The following is a 14,022-nucleotide window of genomic DNA, read 5'->3' as shown; positions in this document are numbered from 1 at the left end:
ACATGAGTGATCTCATTTCTCCACGTCTGCACCAGCCGTTGGTGTTGTCACTATTTTTTTTTAATTTAGTCATTCCAGTAGGTGTGCAGTGATGTCTCACTATTTTTTTTCTCATGGTGGCTTTAATTTGCATTCCCCCAGTGGCTGATGTTGAACAAGCCTTTTCATTTGCTTATTTGTTGTCTGTATTTCTACTTTGATGAAATGTCTTTTTGTGTCTTGTGCCCATGTTCTAGTTGGATTATTTGTGCCTCTACTGATGAATTTTGAAAGTTCTTCACATGTTCTAGAACTAGTTCGTTTTCATATGTGTGGTTTCTTCCACTTGTCATCTTCTTTCATAGATAAAAGCTTAATTTTAATGAAGTTCAGTTTATCCATAAATTTTTCCTTCTATGAATTATGCTTTTGTTGTCAAATTTAAGAATTGTTTACCTAGCTCCAGACTGCAACAATTTTCCCCTATTTTTATTGTACAAGTTTTATAGTTTCACATTTGATGTTTAAGTCAGCCATCCAATTTGAGTTTGTCCTTGTATCAGGACTTAGGTTAAGCTTCCTTTTTTCTTTCTTTATTTTTGCCTAAGGATATCCAATTGTTTCAGCATCATTTGTCGAAAAGACTATCTTTTCTCCATTGAATTACTTTTGCATCTTTATCAAAAATCAGTTGAGTATATGTGTGGTTCTATTTTTGTTTTTTTTTTTTATTATGTTCCATTGATCTATGTGTCTCTTCCTTCACCAGTACCATGTAGATTTGGTTACTGTAGCTATATAATGAGTCTTTAAATCAGGTAGACTGATTCTCCTATGTTTTTCCTTCTTTGTCGAATTTGTTTCAGCTATTCTTGTTCCTTTTATTTCCACATAAATTTTAAAATAATTTTGTCTAGCTATTAAAAATTTTGTTGAGATTTTAATAAGGATTGCATTAAACTAGTATATCAATTTGGAGATAATTTGCATCTTTACTGTGTGAAGTCTTCCAGTTTATGAATAAAGTAGGCCTCTCCATTTATGTAGATATTTGATTTCTTTAACCAGTTTTGTGTAGTTTTAGCATACATGTCCTATGCATGTTTTGTTCATTCTATGCCTAAGTATTTTTACAGATTGTAATTTATTTAAAATTTCTGTTTCCATATGTTTGTTATGTACATATAGAGATAGTTGATTAATTTTTATGTTTGTCTTGTATCTTGCAGCTTTGATGTATTCATTTTTTTTTTTTTTTTAATTTGAGAAGCAAGAGCTTACTCTGTTGCCCAGGCAGGAATGCAGTGGCACCTTCTTTGGCATCTTCTTATCTCACTGCAGCCTTATTCTATTGGCTAGAACTTTCAGCACCATGTTGAATAAGTGTGGTGAAAGCAGACATCCTTGCCTTGTTGTTAATCTTGGAAAGAAAGCATTTGGTCTTTCCCCATCAAGTATAATGTTACCTGTGTATTTTCTATACATTTTTTAAAACATCACACTAAGGAAATTTCTCTCAATTCCTCTTTTCCTGGGCTTAAAAAAGAATAATGAATGAATGTTTAATTTTGTCAGATACTTTCTCTGCATTGATTGACATGATTGTGCAATTTTTCTTAATTAGCCTGTTAGTATGGTAGATTATACTGATGGATTTTAGAATATAGAACCAACCTTGCAACCCTGGAATGAACCACATTTGGTCATGGTGTATAATTCTTTTTATTTATCGCTGAATTCTGTTTGCATATATTTTGTTAAGGATTTTTTTTAAAAAAATGAATGTTAACATTTTAGCTTTTTATTTAAGAAATGGAAGTCTCAAGATATTACCCAGGCTGCTCTGGAACCCCTGGCCTAAAGCAATCCTCGTGCCTCAGCCCCCCAAGTAGCTGTGACTATAGGCAGATACCACCTCACCTGGTCTGTTAAGGATTTTTGTGTCTATATCTGTGAGAGATTTATTGGTTTATAGTTTCATCTTCTTTTTAAAATTTTGGATGATCTATGTCTGGTTTTGGTATAAGGGTAACACTAACTTCATAAAATTAATTAGAGAGTGTTTCTCCTCTTCTATAAAAGAGATTTTATTGAATTGGTGTTAATTCTTCTTTAATAATTTGGTAGAATTCTCTAGAGAAACCAACTGGCCTGAAGTTTTCCTTTTTTGAATGTTTTTAAATTATTAATTTCATTTTCTTAATTTAAAACAATTCAGATTAGCTATTACATATTGGGAAATGTGGTAGTTTGTGTTTCTTGAGAACTTGGTTCTTTTCACCTAAGCTTTAAAAGTTCTGTGTGTAGAGTTTTCATGGTAGTTTCTTACAGCCCTTTTGTTGTCTGCAGGGGCTATAGTGGCATCCCTCATTCATTCTCGAGATTGATAATTGAATCATTCCTATTTTTTTGTTTTTCATTTTTGCTAAAGGATTGTCAATTGAATTGATTTTTTCAAAGAAGCAGCTTGTTTCATTGATTTTTTTTCCTATTGTGTTTCTTCTCCCTTTTATTGATTTCTGCTCTTTATTATTTCCTTCCTGCTGCTTGCTTTTAGGTTTTGGGGTGGGAGGCTGGCTCTTCTTTTACTAGTTTCTCCAGATGGGACCTTAGATGACTGATTTGAAGTGTTTCCTGTTTTCTAATGAGTGGATTTAGTGCTATAAACTTCACTCTGAGCAGTGCTTTAGCTTTTAGGATTTTGATATGTTGCATTCTCATTTTTGTTCAGTTCAATGTACTTTTTCCTTTCAATTGAAACTTTCTCTTTGAATTATGGATCATTTAGAAATCACATTCAAGCCAGGCATTGTGGCTCATGCCTGTGATCCCAGCTACTCAGGGGGCTGAGGCAGGCAGATTACCTGAAGCCAAGAATTCAAAACCAGCCTGGGCAACATAGCAAGACCCCATCTCTAAAACTATAAATAAGAATAAATTAGTTGATGTGGTGGCATGCACCTGTAGTCCCAGCTGCTCAGGAGGCTGAGGCAGGAGGACTTTTTAAGCCCTGGGATTCAATGCAGCAGTGAGCTATGTTCACACCACTGCACTCAGCCTGAGTGACAGAGCAAGGTTCCATCTCTAAAAATTAAAATTAAAATTAAAAAAAAAAACAAAACTGTGGTCTAGGTACAAAGGCTCATGCCTGTAATCCCAATACTTTGAGAGGCTGAGGTAGGAGGATCACTGGAGCCCAGGAGTTTGAGACCAGCCTAGGAAACATAGTCTAGAGACCCTGTCTCTAAAATAATAATAATCATTTAAAAATTAGCTGAGCATGGTGGCATGTGCCTACAATCCCAGCCACTGGGGAGGCTGAGATGGAAGGGTCCCTTAAGCCCTGGAGATTGAGGCTGCAGTACGCTGTGATCATGCTACTGCACTCCAGCCTGAATGACAGAGCAAGACCCTGTCTCAAAAATGTTTATTTAAATTTAAAAATAGAAAAATAACTTTCACCGGGCGTGGTGGCTCAAGCCTGTAATCCCAGCACTTTGGGAGGCCGAGACAGGCGGATCACAAGGTCAGGAGATCGAGACCATCCTGGCTAACATGGTGAAACCCCGTCTCTACTAAAAAAATACAAAAAACTAGCCGGGCGAGGTGGTGGGCGCCTGTAGTCCCAGCTGCTCGGGAGGCTGAGGCAGGAGAATGGCGTAAACCCGGGAGGCGGAGCTTGCAGTGAGCTGAGATCCGGCCACTGCACTCCAGCCTGGGCGACAGAGCAAGGCTCCGTCTCAAAAAAAAAAGAAAAATAACTTTCAATATGGTAGGATTCAAAATTAGTATGCAATAATTATTTAAAATAGCTTAATGAACCATCAATGCATAGTAATAAACATAACAAAAATGTTCATAATTTATACAATAAAATTTTAAAATGAAGAATTCCAAAGAAAATTTCAACAAATTAAAATTCATATCACATTCTTAGAGTCAACATCATAAATGTCAATTCTAAGTTAATTTATAATTTTAATGACTCCAATAAAAATATCATTTGATTTTCTTTAAGAAAGAAAAAGTCTGATTCTAGAGAAATCTGTGAAAAAATTGACAAGCAAGAGTAAACAGAAAAAATTTTTAAAAGACTATAAACTTGATTATAAAACTACAGTAATTAATATGGTGTGATACCCGCACATGAAGGGAAAAACAGATGACTGGAAGATAAAGTCCAGAAATAGACCCAAACACATAGGAGAATTTAGTACTGTGTATGATTGAAGATGACATTTCAAACCATAGAATAAAAGGTAAATTTTTAAATAAATGAGGTTAGAATCATCACCATCTAATATACAGTTAGATTCCCTTCTTCACATGATTTCAAAGTAAGCTCTAGATGGATTAAGATTGAAGCACAATTACCAGCCTGGGCAACATGGTGACACCCTGTCTTTACAAAAAATTAAAAAATTAGCCAGGTATGCACCTTTGGGCCCAGTGCTTGCAGTCCCAGCTACTTGGGAGGCTGAGTTGGGAGGTGGGAGGATCACTTGAGCCTGGGAGGTCAAGGAGGTTAAGGCTGCAGTGAGTCGTGATCATGCCACTGCACTCCAGCCTGGGCAACAGAGCAAGACCCCCTCTCTAAAAAAAAAGAAAAAAGAAATTAAATCATAGAAATGTTAAATAAAAACATGGAAACATAAAAATAATCTCGAAAAAAGAAGGTGTAAATATGACACAAAACATAGTGAAATAGAAAACATCCAATCAACTATGAAAAAAATTTCATGCATAATAAAAACACCACAAATAAAGTCAGGATAAAAATAATGATGTGATCAATTTGCAGCCCCTCTTATAGGGAAGGAGTTTCCTAATAAAAGTTCCTTCAAACTGATGAGAATCAACCAACTGCCCAGTAGAGAAATGGGCAAATAATAGGAATATTGAAATTAATATGGTTTGGCAGTGTCTCCACCCAATCTCATCTTGAATTGTAGTTCCTATAATCCCCACATGTGGTGGGAGGGACCTGGTGGGCGGTAATTGAATCATGGGGGCAGTTTCCTCCATGCTATTCTCATGATGGTAAGTTCTCACAAGATCTGATGGTTTTATAAGGAGCTTCCGCCTTCACTCAGCTCTCATTCTTGTCTCTCCTGCCGCCATGTGAAGAAGGACGTGTTTGCTTGCTTCCCTTTCCACCATGATTGTAAGTTTGCAAGGCATCCCCAGCCATGCTGAACTGTGAGTCAATTAAACCTCTTTCCTTTATAAATTACCCAGTCTTGGGCAGTTCTTTATGGCAGTGTGAGAATGGACTAATACAGTAAAACAAAAATACTCAATCTTACTCATAGTAAGAGAACTACAAAGGAGATACCAATTTCTGTGTGTCAGATTGTCAGAGATCAAAAAGATTAATAACACAACATATTGGAGAAGGAATGGGAAACAGGAACTCTCATACATTGCTGGTGGTAGTGTAAATTGTTACTACATTCATGGAGAGCAACTTGGCCACATTATCTTTGGATAAATTATTATCCAATAATTTATTTGAAAAATAGTCTTGCAAATATAAGAATCACATTTACCCAAAGATATGTATTGCAGTAATTTTCCATATGAAATGATTACAAGCAACCTAAATGCCTATTGGTAAGTAAATTATGATATGTTTATACAGTGGAATACCACGGAGCTATTAAAATAACAAGGCAGGCCGGGCACAGTGGCTCACACCTGTAATCCCAGCCCTTTGGGAGGCCACGATGGGCGGATCACAAGGTCAGGAGATCGAGACCATCCTGGCTAACACGGTGAAACCCCATCTCTACTAAAAATACAAAAAAATTAGCCAGGCGTGGTGGCGGGCGCCTGTAGTCCCAGCTACTCGGGAGACTGAGGCAGGAGAATGGGTGTGAACCTGGGAGCCGGAGCTTGCAGTGAGCTGAGATGGCACCACTGCACTCCAGCCTGGGCAACAGAGTGAGACTCTGTCTTAAAAATATAATAATAAATAATAATAATAATAACAAGGCAGTTTTATATGAACAAATATAGAAAAATATCTAAGATATTTGTTAATGGCAAAAAGCAAGGTAGGGGAAAATATGTATAGTATGCTAGAATTGTTAAAAATACACGTATATGTATATGTGTCTGCATAGACTCTCTGGGAGGGTACACAAGAAACTAGTAAATGTGGTTGGCCAGGGACAGGGGATGAATGGAGCTTGGGAAGCTGTGGGACAGGGTTGAGAGGAGGATGTTCTAGGCTCATCTCAAAAGTATACTGTGTATAGTTTTGTATCATTTGAGTTTCATATCATGTGCAGGGATTAGCTATTAAAAAAGTAAATAAAATAATTTTGTAAATGTTTAAGTAAGAATCCCGAGAGACAGAGACAGAATGATCTTTGTGCCCTGAGCACAGACTAAATATTCAGGGGGTAGAGGCACATGAACCACGAGTCAGGAGAATTTTGATTGTGTGCTTCTTTAGAAATATGGCCTTATGGAATTATGGAATTCCAAGATGAGAAAGTGTAAGAGATCCCCGGTCCAGCTTGTCCTTTGTGGCAGAGGGAAGGACACTCTGAGAATAAACGTTTGCTAAGGAAAGATCTGTAAAGAATCCCCAGACATACGTTAAGATATGAATGCTGAAAGAGAGAAGTGTTGAATCTGGTTAGCAACCCCAGACACTCCCTGTCATCAGTCCAATATGCTAGATCCTGCCTTTGTTGCTGGTGAGTGTCTTCCACACCTACTCTCCTCGCTTCCAGCCCAGACCTCATTCAGAGGAACCCAGCAGGTGTCTGCAGTGTGGCTGCTTCATCTGACCTTCTGGAATCTAGGGACAGCGCCCAAGGGCCTAGCAAACTGACCGTGGTCTCTGCCTTGCTGTGACCCAGAGCTGCTCTTCTTGCAGCCTGCAGGATATCAGGTACCTTCTTGGTCCCTAGTCCTCCCTGGAGTATCAGGTATCCGTCCTGGAACCTTCCTATGCCTGAGTCAGAGGGACAGTCTATTTCCTGGATTCTAAGTTTCACTTTTAACCAACCCCAAAGTCCTATGACTGATAATAAAAGCAATGGTGGTAATTGCAATTTCATTCATCTTTAAGGATTATCTGTCTGTCTATATATCTGTCCATCTGTCCTCAAATCACAGCCCTCATTTGATCTCCACAGTAATCCTATAGGTAGATCTGATCTCTAATTTTTAAATGGCAATAAAATATTTGTATGGAGATTTGTTTTCTGAGTACTTTCCTCTGTGTTATCTCATTGCAGTCCCTGACACTCTCAAATAGGTAAGGAAGGTTTTATTAACCCAGATATATCAATGAGGGTATTGGAGCGGCAACTGTGGAATAGTGGGCCTTTGAGATAAGAACATGTGGGTTTGACTCACATGGATTCTTTTTCGTTTTTTTTTTTTGTTTTTTTTGTTTTTTTTGTAGAAACAAGATTTTGCCATGTTGCCCAGGCTGGTCTCAAACCCCTGGGCTCAAGCCATCCACCTGTCTCAGCCTCCCAAGGTGCTGGGATTACAGGCATGAGTCACTGTGCCCAGCATCACATGGATTCTTTACACCTATTTCCTCAGGTGTAAACTGGAGATAATAATATCTATATCAGGCTGGGCATGGTGGCACATGCCTATAATCCCAGTACTTGGGAGCCAAGGTGGGAGAATTGCTTGAGCTCAGTTCAAGTCCAACCTGGGCAACATAGTGAGACCTGATCTCTACAAAAAATAAACAAAATTAGCCAAGCGTGGTGACACATACTTATGGGCCCAGCTACTTGGGAGGCTGAAGTGGGAGGATCACTGAAGTCCCAGAGGACAAGGCTGCAGTGAGCTGTGATCATGCCACTGTACTCCAGCCTGAGTGTCAGAGCAAGGCCTCATCTCTAAAATAATAATAATATCAATATCATGTGATACTGGATTACTGTTAGGATTGAATGTCTGTAATGTCTGTCGTTCAGAAGAGTTTCAAGAATTAACATTCCAATGATTTCCTATTTCTTGACCTGTTCTATCACTTAAAATATTTTTTACTTTGAAAATGTTTTATGGAAGAGGAGAGAATAATATAATGAAACTTATGTATCCATCATCCTTGTCAATAATTATCAATATAAGGTCAATCTTGTTTCAGCTATGTCCCTACCCACTTCCCCCTTTCTTTTGTTAAACAGTTTTCAAAATAGTGAGGCATTTCCCTGACATCCTTCAAATGTGACTAATGGCTTATTTAGGATTATTTTAAAATATTTTAGGAATACATAGATTTAAACACATTTGTTATATTTCTCCCTGTTGCAGTTATTATCTTTATTGATGCTCAACTTGACCAGGGAAACCTTATTCTTCTTGGTTTCTGAATCCTTTTGACATGACTCTCATAGTCTTTGACACTCTGTTTGCTTTTTTGGTATGACAGGATGTTCTAAGCTTATCTTGTATGTTTGGACATCAAATTTGGAGTCAGTCATTTCTCCAAGGAGGCCCAACTCCTTCTCGGGGAATGGTATTTAGAATTTATAATCTGATTGCTAGAGGTGCTCATTCCTACTAGGATAGTCATTGTTTCTAGGCCTTACAGTGAACAGAGCTAGGAACTGTGCATGCACACGTGTGTGTGTGATTAACCTAAAACATTTGAAGGACATACTGATACTCCCAGTTCACAGCCAAGACTACAGATTTTGTACCCAATCTCATCAATCTTACTTTTGTATCTCCTTTCAACCAGCAAATCTTGTTTCCAAGCAAGATCAACAGTAGAACTCATTTGATTTATTCACAATGAACATATAAAAGTCTCACAATAATAATATTATAGTACCATCAATAATATGATTATTGAAAACAATTTAGGATTTCTTGTGGGACATAGGGCAGTTCTTTTTATCTTTGTGGTACATCCATCTAAGGCAAGCTTGTCCAGCCCACAGGCCACATGCAGTCCAGGATGGCTTTGAATGTAGCTCAATACAAATTCATACACTTTCTCAAAACATGAGATTTTTTTGCAATTTACTTTAATTCCTTTTAGTGTTAGTGTACTCTATGTGTGGCCCAAGACAATTCTTCTTCCAGGGTGGCACAGGGAAGCCAAAAGATTGGACACCACTGATAAGGATACACAGTCAAATTACTAGTGTTTTAATCTATGTGTAGTATGCCAACCAACTGGACTCAAAGTTTCATTTGTTTCATTTTATATTCATTTTTACATAATTCTTTGAAACTTTTTTTTTTCTTTTTTGATATAGGGTCTTGCCCTGTCACCCAGACTGCAGTACAGTGGTGCGATCTTAGCTCACTGCACCCCCCGCCTCCCAGGTTCAAGCGATTCTCATGCCTCAGCCTCCTGAGCAGCTGGGATTACAGGTGCCCACCATGATACCCGGCTAATTTTTGTATTTTTAGTAAGGACAGGGTTTCACCATGTTGATCAGGCTGGTCTCGAACTCCTGACCTCAAGTGATCCACCAACCTTGACCTCCCAAAGTGCTGGGATTACAGGCATGAGCCACCGTGCCCGACCTCTTTGAAATTTTTAAATTATGTTTTGTAATTATGTCAAATAATTACATAGTCCAAAGCAAATCCATGTAACAAGGTCTATTCAAAGTCCAGCTTCTGTCTGTCCCCTGCACTTCATGTCTCCCTCTCCCTGTAGGGTGTTTTTTTGTTTTTGTTTTTGTTTGTCTGTGTGTGTGTGTGTTTTGTTTTTTTGTTTTTTGTTTTGTTTTGTTTTTGTTTTTTGAGACAGAGTCTCGGTCTGTCGCCCAGGCTGGAGTGCAATGGCGTGATCTTGGCACACTGCAACCTCTGCCACCTGAATTCAAGCAATTTTCATGCCTCAGCCTCCCAAGTAGCTGGGATTACAGGTGTGAGCCACCACGCCTGGCTAATTTTTTGTATTTTAGTGGAGACGGAGTTTCACCATGTTGCCCAGGGTGGTCTCAAACTCCTGAGCTCAGGAAATCGCCTGCCTCAGCCTCCCAAAGTGCTGGGATTACAGGCGTGAGCCACTGCGCCTGGCCCCTGTAGGTCTTTTAAAACGCATTTTATGCTTCATCATTTTATTGTCTTTTTTAAAACTATAAGCAAATGCATGTATATTTTTGCATTCCTCCTCTCTTTCCTAAATAAATAGTAGCATATTAAACATTATTTTCTATCATGTGTTTTTCACTTAATGAGAACCTTGGGATTGTGGGCATATGGGATATATTTTGAATAGATTCCTAGAATTGGGATTTTGGGTTAGAGTAAATGCATACTTATTTAGATAGCTATTGCCACATTCACCTCTACAAGGGTGGATTACACCATTTCCTGCAGACAATTTTTTGGTGAGGGAGATGGAGTCTCACTCTGTTGCCCAGGCTGGAGTGCAGTTGCACGATCTTGGCACACTACAACCTCTGCCTCCCGGGTTCAAGTCATTCTCCTGCCTCTGCCTCCCAAGTAGCTTGGACTACAGGTGTGCCCAGCTAATTTTTGTATTTTTAGTAGGCACAGAGTTTCACCATGTTGGCCGTGCTGATTTCGAACTCCTGACCTTAAGTGGTCTGCCCTCCTCGGCCTCCCAAAGTGCTGGGATTACAGGTGTGAGCCAACATGCCCAACCTCCTGCATATACATTTTAATGTTATAACAAATGACTGAATGGAATATGTTATCACAACCTAGAAAGGTTATACAATTGTTCAGAACTGGACTTGAACCCCACTAACTAATGCTCTGATCCACTCTGCCATGCCTTCTCCCCATGTTACCGTTTAAGAAATTGAGTCACACATAGAGAAGTGTCCTACTCTAAATGACAAAACAAGCTAGGATTTAAAATTCGCATCTCCTGACCTTAAAATTGGATCCCCTTTCAATGTGTTATGGATTTATTTATGGTGAACTTGGTTTGCTTATCTATAGACAGGGAAGAAAAACGTAGTTCTCCTAGGAAGCTAAAACATTAATGAGATGATTATGGGTAAATTCTCCCCTGGTGTAGGAGAGATTCTTCGAGATACGGCTGAACTTCTTGAGGTGAATAGGGAATCAGCAATTAGACTGTGGTGTCAGGGGCACTAAGAAATGATCTTACGGATGAGAGAGAATCACCCTTGCAGGATCGGTCCTTCCCCCACCCCCCCAGAGTGCTTTGAACTTCTTTGAACAAAGATGGTGTTATGCTGTGCAAAACTTTACAAATGGATGTGGGCAAAGATGTAATTTTTCCAGTGAATGAGCAAGCTGCGAACCACAAAGCCTTTTTTTTTTTTTCTTCCTTTTTTCCTTTCTTAGAGTAACCCTGGGGTTCTCCTTTGTGCTTGCTTGAGACAGGTTGATTGACTTATGCGCAATTTGGGACACTGGAGTTTACCTTCCCTCTGCAGCCTGGAACGGAGCCTCCTCTGGTGTTGCAAGGAGGAGGCTGAATGAGGCAGAGAGGGTAAGTAGGACTTGGGCCTGGGGTATGTGTCATTGGAGGGGTGAGAGTGAGGGGACATTCTTGCCTCCTGCCCCTTCTCTTTGATAAGGGCCCCAGGAATCTTCCGAGAGGCATCTCCTTTTTTCTCCCCAGAGATAGAAGCCCTGAGTTGCCACAGAACTGCATGCCAAGGTTCTCCTTGCAAGGAGGCTGGTAAGGGTAGTGTTTAAGCCTTCCCTGGCAGGGACAGTCAGCCAACATTAGTGCTGGCATTGTCCCAGTGTCCACCTAATTGAAAAATTGGGAAACAACTTTGTTGGTGGCCCATACCCTACTTAGCCTGGGCCTCCACCACCTGGGAGCTCCTGAGTGACAGCCCTGGCATATGGGCGACAGTCCGAGAACCCCTGCCCTGGGCAGGGCATTAGGCCCTGGCAGATGGACAGTTGTCCAGGCGCAGTAAGCAGCTGAGGCCCACAGCACTAAGTCATGCCCTGTGCCCAGGGTCTGCCTTGTTCCATTCTGGGTTAGATTTTGCTGCCACTCCCAGCAACTCCTGTTTTACTCTCAGGTCTCAGTAGCAGGGGAGGACACATGACAACTGAGGGCTGCAATTTTAACAGAGCAGTCATGGGCAATAGTGACAGACTGGCCTCCTGGAGGCTGCTGGGCTAGGAGGGTTGGGCTGGAGGCCTGAGCAGGGCAAGATTTCCTGATTCTTTGAGTTTGGGCATCTCTACCTCATGGAAGGTGTCTTTCTCACGCCACCTCCCTCTCTTGGAGCCTTTTGTCCTCCCAGAAAGAGTTGGGATTTGGGGGGAGGGGCGTGGAGAGGGTTGAAAAGTGGAAGCTGAGAGCGCTGATGACATGGACTTGGGATCCAGACACATCTTCTGGAATTCCAGATCCACTTGCTTTGTGACCTTGGGAACGCTGAACCCCTCTAGGCCTCCATTTCCTAGTTCATACAATGGGGAAAATAACCAACATTTTGTGTAAAGATTAAAGAGTAAATATATAAACAGCTAAAGAGCCTGCAGAGTGCCTGGCACGTGGTGTTTAATCAATGAGGGTTATTATGATTTCTCATGTCAATGGCAATTCAGATATACTTGTTTTATCAAGGTAGTTTCTTGTGTGGGCCCTTTTAGGGCTACCACTTATCTCAGAACAGTGTCAGGTTTCAGAGCCTACCTGGGAAATTCATCTGACTTAGGGCTTTTTCACCCTGTCATTGTTACTAAACCTTGAACTTGAACATACTGACTTAGTGTGTGTTTTGGCAGGGGCGGTGGGGGCGGGGTGTGGCATGCCATTCTTTTACTACACATGAAGGAGTGTGATTGCAAAAGCGGTGCACCTGTTTATTTAAATGGGTACGAAGTATATATGAAACTAGACGGAGTTAGTGCAGCTCTGTGTCACCATGCCCCCGCTCTTGGCACTTTCCCATGCACCCTCCGCACTCTCCATCCCTGTCCCTCCACAGCTCTCTTGGAACATTCACTCTAGGTAGCCTGACCAGATCCCCACCTAAGGAACCCAGGGGGGCTGCCTTCTCTGATGACAGCAGCCCTACTGTGTGACAGCAGACATGGCTGCCACGGAGTCATGCCCTGCCACCTCCTGCCTGACCAGAATAACTTCATTCTGGCTTGTGCTTCTGGACACTGCCAGTCTAACCAGCAAAATCGAATATCGGTTCTGACCTTAATCCTTTTAATAGTGTTTCCATTTACATTAATTGTATCATTTGACTGTCAACACAATTCAGTGATATGAGCAAGGCTGCTGTCATCATTCCCATTTGATTGATGAATAAACTGAGGCTCTCTGAGAAGTTATTTCCCCCAAGGTTTCGCAAAACTAATTAGCAAAAGAGCCCCTACTGGACTTGGATGCCCTGAATTGTAGACTGTTTTCCTCGCTGTGATGTCACACTGCCTCCTCCAGTCTGAAGCACCCACAAATCATGAAGGAGGAGTACCTATCAAAGGACTTTCAGACACACAGAGGAACCTTAAAAAAGAAATAAGAAAGACTGCAGAGACTACTTGCCAGCAGGACATATGGCTGTTGAGGGTACAGTAAGTTCTGAGAGAAGGAAGGCTGACCCAGGCTTCTGTAGATGATGATAACAGTCGTCATTATAGTAATCAGCATCTCAGCACTCCCCATGCACCAGGCACTGTGCCCTGCACTCTATCCTCCCATAGCGGCCCCATGAAGTAGGGCCCATTATTACCCGTGTTTTACTGATGGCAGAATAAAAGTACACAGAGGTTAAGGAACTTACCCAAAGCCCCCCATCTAAGAAAAGGCTGGGATTCAAATCCTGTGGTCCAACTCTGGCACCTGTGTGGCAACCATTTGGGTTTGGGGCTGGCTGTGTATTTAGGGTGGCTCATTCCAAGATTCACTGGAAACAACGCATAGTTGTTTCTGTACAAGTGTTCCCTGGGGCTCCAGGTGTGACTTTGAAACCGCCTAAGGAGGAAGCCCTCCATTTATCTGCGTCTTCTCCCTTTGTTGGAAACCACTGCCATATGGAGCTGCCCCAGGTGTCTGCTCCTGAGCCACCCCTCCTTCTTCCTCCCACTCCAGCATGCAGCACCCTCCATGCTCAG

At 40.9% G+C, this 14,022-nt stretch overlaps 1 protein-coding gene across 3 annotated transcripts in view; it reads left to right on the top strand.

Moving 5' to 3' along the window:
- NFASC (neurofascin) overlaps positions 1–14,022 on the top strand; it is a 199,198-nt gene that overhangs the window by 82,080 nt on the left and 103,096 nt on the right. For all 3 annotated transcript variants that reach the window (XM_011957760.1, XM_011957762.1, XM_011957761.1), the window contains exon 2: positions 11,308–11,416. The gene's annotated coding sequence lies outside the window, so the exon portion shown is untranslated. The remainder of the gene's footprint in view (positions 1–11,307; positions 11,417–14,022) is intronic.

Source organism: Colobus angolensis, unplaced genomic scaffold (assembly GCF_000951035.1).
Source record: "Colobus angolensis palliatus isolate OR3802 unplaced genomic scaffold, Cang.pa_1.0 Scaffold449, whole genome shotgun sequence".
Taxonomy (NCBI): domain Eukaryota; kingdom Metazoa; phylum Chordata; class Mammalia; order Primates; family Cercopithecidae; genus Colobus; species Colobus angolensis.
Note: the sequence above shows the minus strand (reverse complement) of the source record. Positions and strands in the feature narration are given on the sequence as shown.